At 33.0% G+C, this 16,640-nt stretch overlaps 1 protein-coding gene across 2 annotated transcripts in view; it reads right to left on the reverse strand.

Annotated features, from left to right (window-relative positions):
- Positions 1 to 261: 261 nt before the first annotated feature.
- The window catches only part of LOC131804446 (uncharacterized), a 593,503-nt gene continuing 577,124 nt past the window's right edge, over positions 262 to 16,640 (reverse strand). The window contains exon 2 of one of the 2 annotated variants that reach the window (XR_009343139.1): positions 262 to 600. The gene's annotated coding sequence lies outside the window, so the exon portion shown is untranslated. The remainder of the gene's footprint in view (positions 601 to 16,640) is intronic. The other variant, XM_059127326.1, reaches the window with a different exon arrangement.

Genomic DNA, 16,640 nt, shown 5'->3' on the forward strand with positions numbered 1-16,640 from the left:
ACTGTTCACTGTCTATTTTTTTTATTAATTGTTTTGTTTTTCAATATTTAACAATTTATTTTTTCTTTTTTGACTTTTTTGTTCTTTGCACTTATTTTTGCACCCACTGTATATTTCACTGTTCTTTTTTTTTTCACTGTTCTTTTGTCCGTCCACTCACAAGTTTTTTTCGTTTTTAATAATTTAAAAAACTTCACTTTTTTAATCCGGCTCTGGAGGACCAAATGTTTCTAGGCTTACCTTTTTTGCCTTTGAGCCTTTTGAAATAATAAGAAATTAGTTTTGTTTTTTATTTTGTGTTTTTATTTATTATTATTTAGATTTTTTCCCAGGGGTAATTGCAATATAGATGTAACATTAGGTTTTAGGTTTTTGCAATTTATTTTATGTTTTCAATAGTTCATAAGTTTTATTTAGTTTATTTATTTTTGTACATTTTAACTCACTAGTTTCTAAGTTTCAATTCACTAGTTTTAAGTTAATATATTCTTAAATTAATTAGTTTGTAGGTTTTAGAATTCAAAACTTTCGTTGCATAATTTCACCTTCTTGTTGTACGTTGTTTGGCTCTTTATGTTGTAACTTCACTGTTTTATGTCTCTATTTTTTGTAAAAGTTGTGTTATTAGTCTTGTTATTTTGGGGTTTTGTATTTACACTTTCACTTGTCACTCGGGGGGGAAACTCGCGTTCGCGCTAAGAATTCGATGAGAACTAACTATTCTCCAATTTGCATCGTCACATCAAACCTGTTTTGGCTGTTGACGATGCCTATTTATTGGAATTCAGCATTGGAATTTACCGGTGGCTGCATAAATGTATGTGTGTATGTGTACGTGTTTACATTATTTACATCATTTTGTTATGATGCCATTTATGCGGCCGCCGGTAAATATCCAACCAACAGTGTTGGGCAAATTTATAGCAACTTTATGAACATGTACTATAAATGTACGAAAAAAAAAACTAAATGTTACTAAATGGGTATTGGATAGAAAATTGATATGGATGTTACTGTTGGTGTCTATATTTGAGAGAAGAAGATGGTTTTTCGAAATAGGTACTAGGAACGTACGAAAAATCCAAAGTGCCTCAAAATGTTCCGTTGGGTGTTGGGATAGAAATGGAATTCTGAAATTTGGTATTAAGGTCACTGTTTGTGTATAGGGTGGAGAAAAGGAGGTGGTTTCGGACATGTATAGTTAAAGTCTATGAAAAGTATGGTGATAAATTTGGGTTGAGTCTTATGATTGAGCTGGAATTCGGAAATTGGACATGAAGAACGGTAGATATTAAGATATTAGCCTCACAAAATAATTTCTTTGGACGTAAAAGTCCCAAATTTTGAGAACCTATAAAAGGAAAAACTGATTAGGTAGGCGTAAAAGTCCTCCACAAAATATATTTAAAAAACCCAGGTTTGGTGACCCGTCGTTTAGAAAATATTTCAGATATCCTAGATTAGTGATCTTATTGTCTTAAAAAAAATAAAAATCCAGAAAAATCACGATTTAGGACTGAACAGATTTTGAGAAATTATTTTTTAAAAATCCACATGTGGTTATCTGTATTTATATTTAAAAATTCCACGTAAGTTGGCCTTAAAGTCCATAAGAAAATCTTTTTAAAAATTTCACGATTTTTGGCCGAAAAGTTCTTGAGAAAACTTTTTTAAAAAACGTATATTTGATGGTCTTAAAGTCCTTAAGAAAAATAGTAGCGTCAACAAGTAAGCAAAGGATACAGTCGTGCGGAGCCGACCTTGTAATGCCGTACAACACATTGTATATACATTGGCACTTGTCCCATATTAACGTCCTCTGTCGTTCTAATAGGTTTGCAATGTCACACAAAAGTTCCTGTTCATTTTATCGGCTAAATATTATCCCAATACTATGTACGTTGTAACGATTCTAGGACGAACGAAAATTCCTAGCTAGAACGACGTTCCATATGCGGCCAGGCCTATCATATCAAGGTGTTGTAGGGTATACAAATCCACGTTTGGGGACCTTGACATTAAAAAATCTAACTTTGATAACATGTGGGTCCTTCGGGAAATATTTAAAAAAATCCAACTATGGAAACCTTTATATGCTTCTGAAAATGTTACAAAAAAATTATTGTTTCCTAAAAGACTTTGAGAAATTTTTTTAAAGATCCTAGCTTGGTTGGCTTAAAGTCTATAATAACATTCTTTGAGCAAATATGCCTTGAGAAGATATTTAACATATATTATGTTTGATAGCCTAAAAGTCCCTGAGAAAATATTTTTAGAAAATGTTCAAAAAAATTTAATTTTTTAATCCACTTTTTGTGTGATGGTTATTGGGAAAATGTTAAAAAAATCCCGTATTTCATATATTTCCAAACATAATAACACCCAATATCAGTTTCCTTGCTCTTATGCTTATTTCGATGGACCAACCATCAGACATTTTACAAACGATTGCAGCTGTGTTTTGGAAAATACCTTCTGCCCCTCGTTTTTTTAAGGATAAAGTAGTCTATATTAAAGATAAAGTATCTATATTAAAAAATTCAGCTTGGTTGTCCTAACATTCTTTGAGAAGATATTTAACAGATATTATGTTTGATAGCATAAAAGTCTCTGAGAAAATATTTTTAGAAAATTTTCAAAAAAAAAATTGTAATCCACTTTTTGTGACCTGATGGTTACTGAGAAAATATTTAAAAAAATCCGTATTTCATATATTTTCAAACATAATGACAACCAATGTCAGTTTTCTTGCTCTTATGCTTATTTCGATGGACCAACCATCAGGATAAAGTAGTTCTCTGAACCGGCTGATAATCAGATAAATTAGATTTTCGATGGTTGTAGAATGTATGAGTTTATGAAATTGAGCATTCATCTGCAGTGGATGACTATGCAGAAATTTGCTTCCCAAAAAATCTTACTTATCTTGATATTTAACTTGGAGGTTATTGCCACCCCGAAAAGCACCATTGCATCAAATTCGTTTTTTTTTTTGTATTTTGTAGGATCTCGCATAGTCTAATTGATATCCCAACGGTTGTAAAACGCCAACACGTTTATATTATCAAGTTTTGATGACATTTTATCCCCTTTTTTTTAAGAATTCTTTTCAAGTTTTTTTATATTATTTACAGATGCTTATTTTTCAACAAGTTTCGGATAAGCTCTACTCGAATAACGCATTGCATGCCCCTTAGCCACAGTTGGTTTTTTTTTCTGCCAACTAATTTTCAAATGGTCCTCCCTTCAACTACAACATTTTGTTTTTTCTCTACTTTCCTTTATGTATATATCACTCAAGTAGCTCGACTTTATTTTTGCGTTCATCTTGATTGACAGTAATTCATTAGAAACAAATTGCGTACACCTGAATACTTAAAATATCAATGTTTTTTGCAGCTTATCTAATGTCAAATTGTCAGTTGATGTGCAATTTTCAAGAGTGTTCAGAAATTCTAAAATTTCAGCTACTTTAATTGACACATTTTAAAGATAAGTAGATTGGAGGGAGAATCGCAAATTGATTGAAACGAAATACGAGAATTGAAGGCATTGTAAAAGGTAAAAATTGTAAAAAAGAAACTGAATTGGATATGCCCGTGTATGTCATTAAGTTAATGGTCTTCTGCTAAGTATGTGTGGAAGAGATGTATAATATGTCTTTCTCAGATATTTAGTTGAAAACAAATAACAATTAATTTTTTTATAGAGTACATGTCTGGCTGGCGAGATTAGACTTTTTTAATTTCGATGTGGAAAAAAATGTATATGATTGAGAGTAAAGAATTGTAATGTGAAGAAAAATTAAGTAAAAATGACGTTGAGTTTGACCTAACCGGATTTATTTAGTCTCAACTACTTAAAATTATAATTGGATCGCTTGTTCAAACATCTCTTTTTTTGGGGAGTTTTGTTAAATATTTTTTATTTGTTAGGAAATCAAATTTCAAATTTTAGCCCATTCAGTTCAAGACACTTTCAGGAACGTTCTGCGGGTTGCAGAAAAACTTTAGAAAATTTACAATTCAAAATTGTAAATCATATTAACAACAAGTAAGCAAAGGCTATAGTCGTGCGGGGCCGACCATGTGATATCCTACAACACTACAATATGACGATTTTGCTTTTGAAATTATGTAACGGATATTACGCTTATCATATGGAACAAGGACTTTTGCCCAATATTTGTGCACTCTGTCTTGCTGTTAGTTGTTGTGGTCCATTTTACAGCTAAATATAATTCAATGGTCATCGAAAATGCCACAATTCTTCCCTGTCCTTAACTCTCTTCTCAGGCGTGTAGATTGGCTTCAATTGTGTGATCAGGATATTTTTTCTGTTTTTGGTTCATTTGAACCTCTAAATATTTTGCCATTATTTCCAAAAGCAAGAGGCCCCTCTGTATCTCCAAATATAGGCTCATCTGTATGATTTGCTTGTCTACGATATTTGGCTATATTCGTCAACGAAATCAGCATAAAAAGCCAACTATTTGTGACCTTTATAACAGCTGTTGGTCCATTTCAATCCCTAAATATGTTGCGGACATCTTTGAATACAATAAGCATAGCCCTTCTGAGCCTAGCTCTGCCCTTGTGAACATTTTCATGAGGATCGGACGATAATTGCAATCTGTATATAAAAATATGAAAAAATAAATAATTTTCACAAATTACTACAGAATCTATAAAAACGTCATTATTGGCATATTTTTATGCCATTTTTTATACTTTTATGCCAAGAGAGCATTCTGAATTGACAAAATTTTTCAAAATCGGTCCAGAAATTCTTGAGATATAAGCATTCTAGCTCACATCCTCATCCATTGTATGTACACATTGCATATATTTCGCTATATATATCCTATATATTTACTATCGGCATCTACGTAACCTGTTCGGCATCTAGTTGACCTGTTCGTCTATTTGTGATTTCGCCGGGACCAAAACAATTTGCGATTTAATGGAAAATTTGACTTTTGTTTAACACATATGTTATGGTCTATCAATCAAAGTTATAATACCCCAACTCATAGTGTTGTAGGTTATAAAAATCACACGCAAAAAAATATGACAAAAATTAAAAAAATGTAACAAAATATATTTACATTTTCATTGGCATTTTTTATGCGGTTTCCTTTTCAGGCATGAGATTAGTGGTCCAGCGGTTCGGGCCATAATTGCGACCTGTAGCGTGATTACAAATTAACATGGACAGACGGACGATCATAGATATTGGGGACCAATATTTCGGGGTATTACAAAATTTTTATTTTTGGTCCATATATAAAGATGAATATTTCCGATGCTTCTCTCATGTCATCCAGGCTTGTGTAGCATAAGTTACAATTGTGCAAAAAGTTGCATATTTAGTACTATTGGCACCTTTTCAAAGATTTGTATACCCTCAGCCATATAGCTAGATACGGACAAAATGTGTCTCATCGAAATAACGGGTTTGGACCCTAGGTCTCTTTGGGCAAAATGCGTTTCAAGACATTTGGAGTCCATCTTGCGATGTACGTCGGCCCGTCTGTCTGTCTGCCTGGCTGGCTGGTGCGCACGATAACTCCCCATCGTAATATTATAGTCAATTGCTAGAGAGATGGGCAATATCGGTCCACTCCTTCTGGTACACAAAGGGTCGAACTTTAAAAAAAAATATTTTGATGCACAAGAAAGAGCTGCAATAGAAAGGATAATTCCATTTTACTCCAACCTTGCAAATTCTAATATTTGCATTAGTGCTAGATTAGTTGGAAAATATCTGTTTACTCCATCAAGTACCTCCTCCACAAAGGGGCAAAATTTTGAATAATTGAAACTCTTATAAAATGAAGAGTCCGATTGTCTTCAAATTACACTCATCAAAATATTTTTATTAAACCAAGATCTGGTGTGAAGATGGGTTATATAGGCGCACTCCTCCCGGTACCTCCCCCACAAATCGTAAAAAAATTTAAAACCATGAATTATAACGAGAAATAAACATCCGTTTCCTTTCAAACTAGGCACATCTTAATATTTCTATCAACACAATGGTCTGAATATGGTATATATCGGACAATTCCTTTGGGTACCACACCCACAAAGGGTCACAATTTTGAAGAACCAAAACGATCAAAAAATTCGAAATAAGTTTCCGGTTCTCTTCATATTTCACATGCCATTATTTGTACTAACCTTATGTCTGGTGTAAAGATAGAATATATCGGTACATTATTTAATCGGTAATTTAGAATACCCATGAAGCTCATGAAACGCTATATCAACATCTGATTTGATTCAGACTTGGTGCTTCTCAATATTTCCATCAAGACAAGATCAGTTATATAAATAGTAGAGATCGGATGATTTCTTAGGCTTCAAGATTTTGAAAAAAAGAAAACGCTCAAAAAAACGAAATAAGCATCCAACTCTCTTCAAATTTTGCACATACAAACATTTTTACTAACACAAGATCTGTGGTGAGATATATATCTGCGAACCCCTTTTGGTACCTCACTCACAAAGGGTCACATTTTTATACCCTACAACACTATGTGTTGGGGGTATTATAAGTTTGATTGGGCCCAATATTATGTAACACCTCGAAATATTGGTTTTCCACATAGGAAAGTATATATGGATCTTCCTATTTCGCCGAGCTGAGTCGATCTAGCTATGTATGTCCGTCCGTCCGTCTGTCCATGTTAATTTTTAATCACGCTACAGCTCGTAATTATGGCCCGATCCTCATGAAATTAAAAATGAAGATGGGGTTATGGTCAGAATAGAACCCTATTTCTTTTGGAGATGATCGCATAATATTTAGAGGTTGAATGCAGCTGCTCTTTAGGCCACAATTATGAACCAATCGACGCGGAAATTTAGATGTAGTTAGAGTTTAGGATTGGGTAGAAGCTCACCAATTTGGGCGGCCATCGGACAATACTTAGGTTGAAATAGACCCTGACTTTTATGTAAGAAATAGAAATTTTTCCATTAAACAGCGAATAATTTAAACCCCAGCCAAATCACAAATACATTAAAAGGTCACTACTGACCGTTAAAGTGATGCTGATAGCCAAGATATCGGGTATACAGCAAAATAGGAACAATATATATGTAAAAGAAATAGATCTTATTTATTCTTATTTATTTTATCGCATGCGATTTTTTCAATTTGACTTACAATTTTGAATTGAAAATTTTCTAAATTTTTACACCCATCAACACTATGCTTTGAGGGTATTATATGCATGTCACAATTATCGGCCGATCGTCGCGAAATTGCATGGGGAAGCATTAGGTTCAGAATTAAGGCCTATTGTTTTTAAAATGTACATTTAGGGCTACAAATGGACAAAACAATTTAAGTTTTTCTAATTTTGTAGTCGCTCTATAGGCCACAATCGACTAATCGACACGGAATTCCGCATCAGAAGAGAGTTATGGACAAGGAAGAAGCCTAGCATTTTGGATGACTATTGGATTATATTTAACTATAAAATAGACCACAACTTTCGACGGAGTGCGTAAATATGGGCCAAATTCTCCGAGTCAAAAACCTAAGGGTAACATCTGGGCAGGGCTCTTTGACATTAATATACAAACGAAATCTTCCAAAATGGATTTGGATATAAAGAGGTATCACATGGTCGGCCCCGCACCAATATAGACTTTGTTTATTTGTTTTTTTTTTTTTTTTTTTTTTGAATGTTTTATGATTTTGCATAAAATGTGATAGAAATATTAGAAAATCCTCAATCTGGCCCCAGAAATAATTTTTAGCCCCAAAAACACAGTTTAAAGTCATTTTTTTACCACTTCGTATAAAGTTCCTGGAATACCATTTTATCACCCACTTACCTACGTCTTGTTCATTTATTGATGATACTTAACTTGTATTCTACCTATTAAGATTTCAAAATATCAAATTTTCACCCTTAAATATTTTCAGATAATGATTCAAAAGTGTGGGTTTTTTTCTGTCCTTGACCTGATCCTGTTTCATAATTGATCATAATCATATAATTAAAACCCATTGGTCAAATGCGATGTCAAGAAAAAAATATTTAAGATTTCGTAGGGATTTGAATTGATTACTAATTAACCTGGATAGACGGACTACGAAATACACATATGTGCCCAGCAAACCAAATTGGAGGGGTCGAATTCGAAGGAAGAACCACTTCCGCAACAACTATCATATTGTAATGACAAAAGAAAATATCAATAATTGCCGCCTATTCTTCAGTTGTATATGTTGCATATGTAAAACAATGCAAAGCATCTAAATAGGCTTATAATACACTGTCTGCATAGTAGTGAACGGTGTAAAACGCTATGTCGAAGTAGTTTCGGTGTTGTTTTTAGTACAATCGGAAGCTATTTTATATTAGCTATACTGCAAACAAAAATGCCCCATAAAATATTTCCTTATTTTAAATTTACACATGCCATTCAATGTACTTAAATTTCTACCAAATTTTGTGTTACGTACACAAACACAAGACCAGTTATTAATTATATTTGAATTTCCAGTTAATGAGTAAAATGTTCAAGTGACGATCTGTGAAATTAATGTAATTGAATTTTCCTAGAAATATATGAAATTAATTTACCATCAAAGAAATTGGTTTCAATATGAATTCAATTATGTTGCTGTTTTGTAAATTATATTAAACAAAATTTCTTCTTAATCATTCTGTCGAAATTTTCAGTTGAATCGATTCAATTAATATTTTGGCAAGAATTATGGGAATATAATTGTATTTTTCCATAATCCGGAATGGGTCGGTTGCTCATTTTTCATTTCTTCAATGTTGGTAATCGGATATATTAAGTAAAATATGAAAATTAATGTTACTTAGAGTAGTTATAAAATTATTAACTGAAATACAATTACGTAGTACCAAACACATACCAATGAAACAAATTTATTTTGTTCGCTTACTAACATGAATGTAAATACAGATCGGACTCCAAATATCAAATCAATTATGTTGGATAACACTAACCCCGTAAAGATATAAATCTGCGGGCCAAAATGGAACAAGAAAGAGACCTGAAATTGTGATTTTTTATCGAGTAATATTTAAGGGAGTTTGCAACTCCTCGAAATAAACATTTTAACAAAACTTAACTCAAATGTCCGTAGTCTACTAGGTCAACGTTTTTATTTACCGCCACATTTAAAGTTTTTGGGTGTTTTAGGTACGAATTTGCTATAAATTGGCAGCATGACTTGACATAATTTAATAAAAATTCACACACAAAACTGTCAATAAGTCTAGCTTTTGCTATAGTTCCCAAATAACATTCCGTATTTTGATGATTTGTGTCACATTTTTCACAGGAAATGGTTCAAATTTGGAATTTTAGGTTTGTCCATACAGGTCCACGTCTTCGCATACTTTTCATGTAACGGTACATTCCAATATACGGTGATTTGATGATTTAAGCGACACTATCGTAATGACATGTGCCAAGAATTACATATACAGGTCCGCGTCTTCTTATAGGCCTCAATATATAATATATGGAGGCCTATAAGAAGACGCGGACCTGTATATGTAATTCTTGGTACATGTCATTACGATAGTGTCGCTTAAATCATCAATCAATAACTGCCTATATTCGGGATTGTTATAATTTTAACAGTATTTTTCAGCGGATTGTTGTACCCTACATCACATAGTGGTAAGGGTATTGTGTCTTTGTGCATTTATTTGTAACATTTAGAAGGAAGCGAGATAGACCCATAGTTACTTCTGAGGATCATCATTGTATTCGTGTGTCCGTCCGTCTGTCCTTATCTGATTGAGATGAAAATTTCCGAACAAGATTTGTTTTGCCCAAGAACGAACCCTATTGAAATTGGTGAGAATCGGTTCAAATTTAGATATAGCTCCCATATATGGAAAATATCCGTCCACTCCTCTAGTGTACCTCATATAACAAGATTTCGTTCGATTAAGTACAAACTTTTAATATTTTTGTCCGTGCTCCATCAAGCACTTCCCCCACAAAGGGTCAACATTTGGAATAATTATAACACTCATACATTTGAGAAGCCAATTGCCAATTTCACACATATCAATATTTCTATCAACAGAAAATCTGTTATGAAAATGGTATAGATCAGACCATTCCTTCGGGTACACAAAGGTGCAAAGTTATGAATAACCAAAGCGATTATAAAATCCGAAATAAGCGTTCGGTTTTCTTCATTTCACACATCGCATTATTTCTACTAACACAAGATCTGCTGTGAAGGTGGAATATATCGGTCCACTCCTTCTGGTACCTTCCCCACAAAGGGTCAACATTTTAAATATCCATGAAGATAATAAAACGCGAAATTAAAATTCGATTCGATTCCATTCAGACTTGGCACATCACAATATGTCTATCAGCAAAGGATCTGTTATTAAGATGGTAGAGGTCGGAACATTTCTTCTGGGTTCAAACGCTGAAAGAAAGCGAAATTGATATCCAACTCTCTTCTCTCAATGAGAAACCTGCATAAAATATTATATAAATGTTCGATTTTCTTGTGATTTTTATCTGTATTAGATAAAGTATGGAAATGGAATACTTCGGTCGACTATGTCTTGTAACTCACGCATGTTTTAATAATTTTTCAAAATTATTACATATCTCATAATGGCGAAATATTTATATCATATTTATTTAGGCCCGACAATATTGGCCCATTCCATCAGAAACTACAGAAGTCAAAGTATATTTAAGTAATCGAATATTGGCAGAGGGTATACATCTATCCTTCTGTCCAACAGATATTTTATAACTTGCTTTATTTATTTATTTTTTTATTTATATATATATATTTTTTTTTTTTGCATTAGATTCTCTCTCATTTATCACTTCTTACAAAATACACATATTATATGACATACATATGTAGAAGGAAGCTCTAATTTTAGAGAAATACGACAATAGCCGAAATCAAGTGACGAATTTAATTTTCATTTTCGAGAAATTTACAAAAAACTTGTCATAAAATAAAAAATATTCAAAAATTAAAAATAAAAAAAAATATTTTTTGCTTACACACATTTTTCACATAAATATGCAACAAATGTGCCAGCAAATTCAAACATTTGATTAAAACACAAAGTGCTCTCAATAATTTTCACTTGCATGAAAGTCTGTACATTTGCCACAATTACTTTTTTGTCTGAGCATCATAAAATTATGCTCCAGTTAAAGTTGTGTACTTCATTCTCAATGATGAAGTATCATTTGCAGAATATTGCCCTGCCACGCAGAACCGAAAGCAGACAAATTGAGTTAATGTGACGACTCAGCAGACTTTCGGTTATTGAATGTTTTTATGTAATCCACTAAAGTTAATTATGTGAAAGAAATTAATTTGTAATTGGTCTTAACTGTGGCATGAATAAATTTAATTTAGCCGACTTTAAGCGTTATCACTTGTATGAAAATTAAATTAAAGGTTTAAGCGTCGTGTTAACATAACATGGATGGAAGTAAATTAAAGTAAACAAAAGGAAAGATGGATTATTTAAAAGACGCTTAAATTGCTTAAAACCATTTATATGTAAATTGGATTGAATTTAAATGAATATTAGAGATGTGCTAAATTTTAAGAAAATCGGTGCCTCATTTCTCATATTATAAGAGTTATGATAACACAAAAAATTAGTTTGTAAGGGAGGTTAAATGAAATATTTGCGAATATTTTACATTCCTCCTGACCTAAGTATGAAACAATTATTACGAAGTGGAAAATTTATATGAAATATGTGATAATTTTTAAAAAATGTTATATTGTGCGGAAAGAACCAGATATAGTCGACCGAAGTATTCCATTTTCATACTTCATTTAAATCAGATAAAAATATTGGTGTGGGTAAAATTACAAGAAAATCGAACATTTATATCTTCAATTTCTGGTTGGGAAAAATATTTAGATATCGCAGGTTGTAGCAGATAAAATTATTGAAAATTGTGACCCTTTGTGGGTGAGGTACAGAAGAGGTTCGCAGATGTCTATCATCTTCACAACAGATATCGTGTTAGCGAAAATATTTGTATGTGTAGAATTTGAAGAAAGTTGGATGCTTATTTCACTTTCTCTTAGCGTTTTGTTTTTCAAAATCGTGAACCCTATGTGGGGGAGGTACCAAAATAAATGGTCCGATCTCATTTATGACAGATGATAGAAAGATCTGTTTGAATGGAGTCGGATATTAATTTCGCGTTTTATGAACTTAATGGATTTTCAAAATTTTGACCATTTGTGAGAGAGGTACCAGAAGTAGTAGACCGATATATTCCATCTTCAGTCCAGACCTTGGATAAATAGAAATATTATGTTGTGTATAATTTGAAGATAGTTGGAATCTTACATCACATTTTATAAGAGTTAAAGTTATTAAAAATTTTGACCATTTGTGTGGTAAGTACTTGATGGAATGATTCGATATTGTCCATGTTGGTACCTGACCTAGCACTCATGCATATATTAGGATTTGCGAAGTTCGTTCAAAATCGGATTAAAGTTTTTCTCTCTGTGCAGAAAAACCTTTTTTTGAATATTTCTACATTTTTGTGGTTATGTACAAGAAGGAGTGGGCCGATATTGCCCATCTCCGAACTCGATATAAGTTTAACAATAATATTACGATGGACTTAGTTTGGACCAAATCGGATACTCCCTTCGAGAATTATCGTGCGTACCAGTCAACCAGACACACAGCTAGATTTGATCCAAAGAGACCTAGGGTCTAAAATTTCGATAAGACACGTTTTGGCCGTATCAAATGAAATATACCCTCTCATGGAGAAAGATACGAGATAGACTCATATTTACTTTTATGGCCCTTCATAGAATCACTTTCTGAGTCGATTTATGCATGTCAGTCAGTCTGTCATGTGAACAAAATGCAGGTCGCGTTTTTTTTATTCGATTGGGATGAAATTTTCCAAACGATATTTGTTTGCCACAAGGACGAACCCTATTGAAATTGGTGAGAACCGGTTCAAATTTAGATATAGAGCCCATTATATCTTCAACCGATTTCGTGTTAATTATATATTAAATGGCTAATATCAGTTCAAATGGACATCCGACCGAATTCAATCTAGAAGCAAGTACATTAATTTTGGAGAAAATCGGTTCAGATATAGCTATAGCTCCCATGTATATGATTTATCCGATTTGATGTTTAAGTCCCTCACATTCGTAGTATGCAATCCACAAGAATGATATTTGGTAACAGATGTCAGATACAGCCCAAAAATGCTTCTGCCAAAATTTTTCACGATCACTTCAGATTTGGGTATAGCTGGATATAGCTTGACTTGCTTATTTAGGTTACTTTGCGATGTCAAAACGCCGATTTACGTGTCTTATTTATCTACTTTAATTTTCTGCTGGACTTTTTCTGTAATTACTTCTTGTGTTGCACAGTGTTATTCAAGATTATAAAAACAGGTGTTAACACAATGCGTAATGATTTAAATTTATGCAAAAGTCAATATTGTCGCCAAAATTCGATTATATAAAAGATAAATTTCCCACAAACCATATTCGAGAGATCATGTTGAAAATGCATTAATTAACGTGTTTTATGCCATTTTTTGCTCTTGAAATAAACGAAACCTTGTGGATGTTATTGTAAAACTTATGTTGGCAAATTAACATATTGGTTTTTATGGGAAAATGTAAAGTCATGAAAACTGGTAAGGTTGTGCAAACTCGTATGTGTATGAGTGTGCTATGGCTTATATCAGTTCTGGGGTTACTCGAATTGGTTGTGAGGTAAAAAAGATTCCAGCTGCAGGGAAAAATGTGAAAAATCTCTGACAGCCCTCACCAGGGAAAATTACTCTCAGAAAAGATTTAATGGGAAATTCGATTTATTTAGTAACTGAGAAAGATATAATTCTCTGGAAAAAGCTTTTCTGGGGAAGTAATATATAAAATATTAACAGACGAGTCAATATATCTCGTGAGGACTTTATTTCAGCACTCAAGGGCTTACTATTGCCCTCAAATGAACTTTAAATACTATTAACTGATTAAAGCCCTTGTAAAAACATCTTTATAATATCTGCCACACTTGCCTTACAGAATAATACGAAGAAGTATTTTTTTTTAGTAAGAAGAAGGATATGTGGCCCAGACCTTATTTTAGAATCCAAAAGTTTTGGAGGAAAATCTTAAAAAAATAAGATTGACATTTGGTCAAAATAAAACCAGTAGGGAAAGGTCAAAAGTCGAACGAGGCCGTCATATATGATACCCTACACCATTATGCGTATTAATATATATGGGAGCTATTGCTATATCTGAACCAATTTTCACCAAATTTGATACACTTGTTTCAAAGCTAAGGAAGGGCGTATATGTCAAATTCCACTCTATTTGGGCTTATATTAGCCGTTTTGTGCACAATAAACCTCTAATCGGATGAAGATGCATATGGGAGATATATCCAAATCTGAACCGATCTTGACAAAATTTTAGACACTTATTTCTGAGCTGTATCTGATATCTGGTACCAAAGATCATTGTAGTGGAGTGCGTATTACGCATGTGAGGAACTTAAGACCCTAAATCGGATGAAATGTATATACATATGGGAGCTATAGCTTTATCTGAACCGATTTTCACCAAATTTGTTTCAAGGATGAATTCACTCGGAATTGCCAATATTCTGTTCATTTGGACTGATATAAGTCATTTGGTGCACAATAAACTATATATCGGATTAAGATAAATCTGATCCGATCTTTTTAAAACCTTGTATTTCGGGGCTATATCTGATAAATGGTACCGGATATATTTAGGAGGTATATCTAAATTTGAAACGATTATCACCAATTTCAACGGGGTTCGCGCATATCCATCGCTCTACATGAAATTTGATTTTTTTTGAAACATTTTTGTGGGAGAGGTATCAGAATGTGTGAATCTCCCAACTCGATTTAATTTTGGTAATAATATTACGAAGTACTAAGTTTGGACCAAGTCGGATATTTTCTTCGAGAGTTATGATGCGCACAGACAGTTAGAAACGTTTGTGCCTTACACCATACTAGGAAGTGTATATCAAGTTTGTCATTCCGTTTGCAATATCTCGAAATACTGTTAGACTATGTTAGACCTTACTCTAGATCAGCGTAAATTTCTAATTTAATTTAGCGATGTCCTTCTATCTGTTGCAATCACGCTATCTTCCGAACGAATTGAGATAAAAGGCTAGTATTTTGCAAATGTGTATATTTTTTGTAAATGGATCATATTTTGACCACGTTTGTGTATAGCCCCCATATAACCTCTCTATATCACGTTTTCACGTATAGCCCCCATATAACTGTACCTCTCTATATTCAGTATTTTGAAGATTTTTGTCACATTTTCTAACAGAATTGTATAAAATTCGGTATCTAGAATTTTGTAACAGATGTTACCTCCTGTGACCTCATTATAACCAAAAGTCTGCAGGTATAAAAATTCAGATGTACAAAGCACTAAATGAGTTTTTGAGATATTTAAGAAGAAGAAAAAAAAGCATTTTATTTGATTTAATAACCCTACGAAAGTCGCATCAACAATGATGAACTCCATCAAATTGAAGGGCATATTTAGTCAACTAAGTGAGTAAATATGTGTTGGTATAAAATTGTTGGAATCCATATTTCGCCATTATGGAAAATATGGATGTCCTATTGAAATTCCCATAAGCTATATTAAAATTTTTGTTGTGTGCATGGTTGCAGTTTAATGTGATATAAACGACGATTTGCAAAATGGTTGCTTTTTATGCAGCGATGCATATTTGAACTCCAACCGCATTGTTTAGCAATGAAGAAATTAAAGTGGCTTCATAAGGCAAATCTATTTTGTATTGCTATCATCACAACTAGTGCTTACTTTTTAAATCGAAGTCAATAATATAATAAACAACTAGGCTATAGTGGGGCGGAGTTAAAAATATCGCCATAATCTGCTGCGGAGTATCTGCAGATCTGAAATCCTTTTGACCTATAACATAATAAAAGAAATGTTAAACATAATTGTTCCTATTTTCGAATAATCATCATAGATCGGTAACCAATATTTTCCAAATACAGGGTGAGATAAAAAAACCGCTACCAAATTCAGACTGCTGTCATTTCTAAGCCACTAGTCCGATGGCTGTTAAAATTATTCCAGTGACAGCTCATAATATTGTTTACAAGCGCACAAAAGCATTTTGGTGAAAATTTTCCAGAAAAAAATCATTCGTGATGAGATTCAAGACCGATAGTGTGATTTCTTCATATTTGGCTGGACAACTACAAGTGGCTATCGTTAGAGCAAATCCAACATTTAAATGCATTTAAATAAATCTTTTATGTCTCGTACTATCGCTCGTTACCGTGATACTGGTAGCGTAGCCCGACGTCAAGGAAGTAGACGAAAGAAAACAGCACAGTACCATCAGCAGAAATGGTTCGAAAAGTAAAGAAGCGACTAGATGGAAACCCGTATTTCAGTGGCCGAAAAATGGCTCGTGAGCTGAACATATCAAAATTCAGCAATTATTGAAAAATGAGCTCGGGGTAGGAACGAAATTTCAAGAAGTACAAGAACTTACACCGAAGCAGAAAGTAAATATT

This window comes from Musca domestica, unplaced genomic scaffold (genome assembly GCF_030504385.1).
Source record: "Musca domestica strain aabys unplaced genomic scaffold, Musca_domestica.polishedcontigs.V.1.1 44, whole genome shotgun sequence".
Taxonomy (NCBI): Eukaryota; Metazoa; Arthropoda; class Insecta; order Diptera; family Muscidae; genus Musca; species Musca domestica.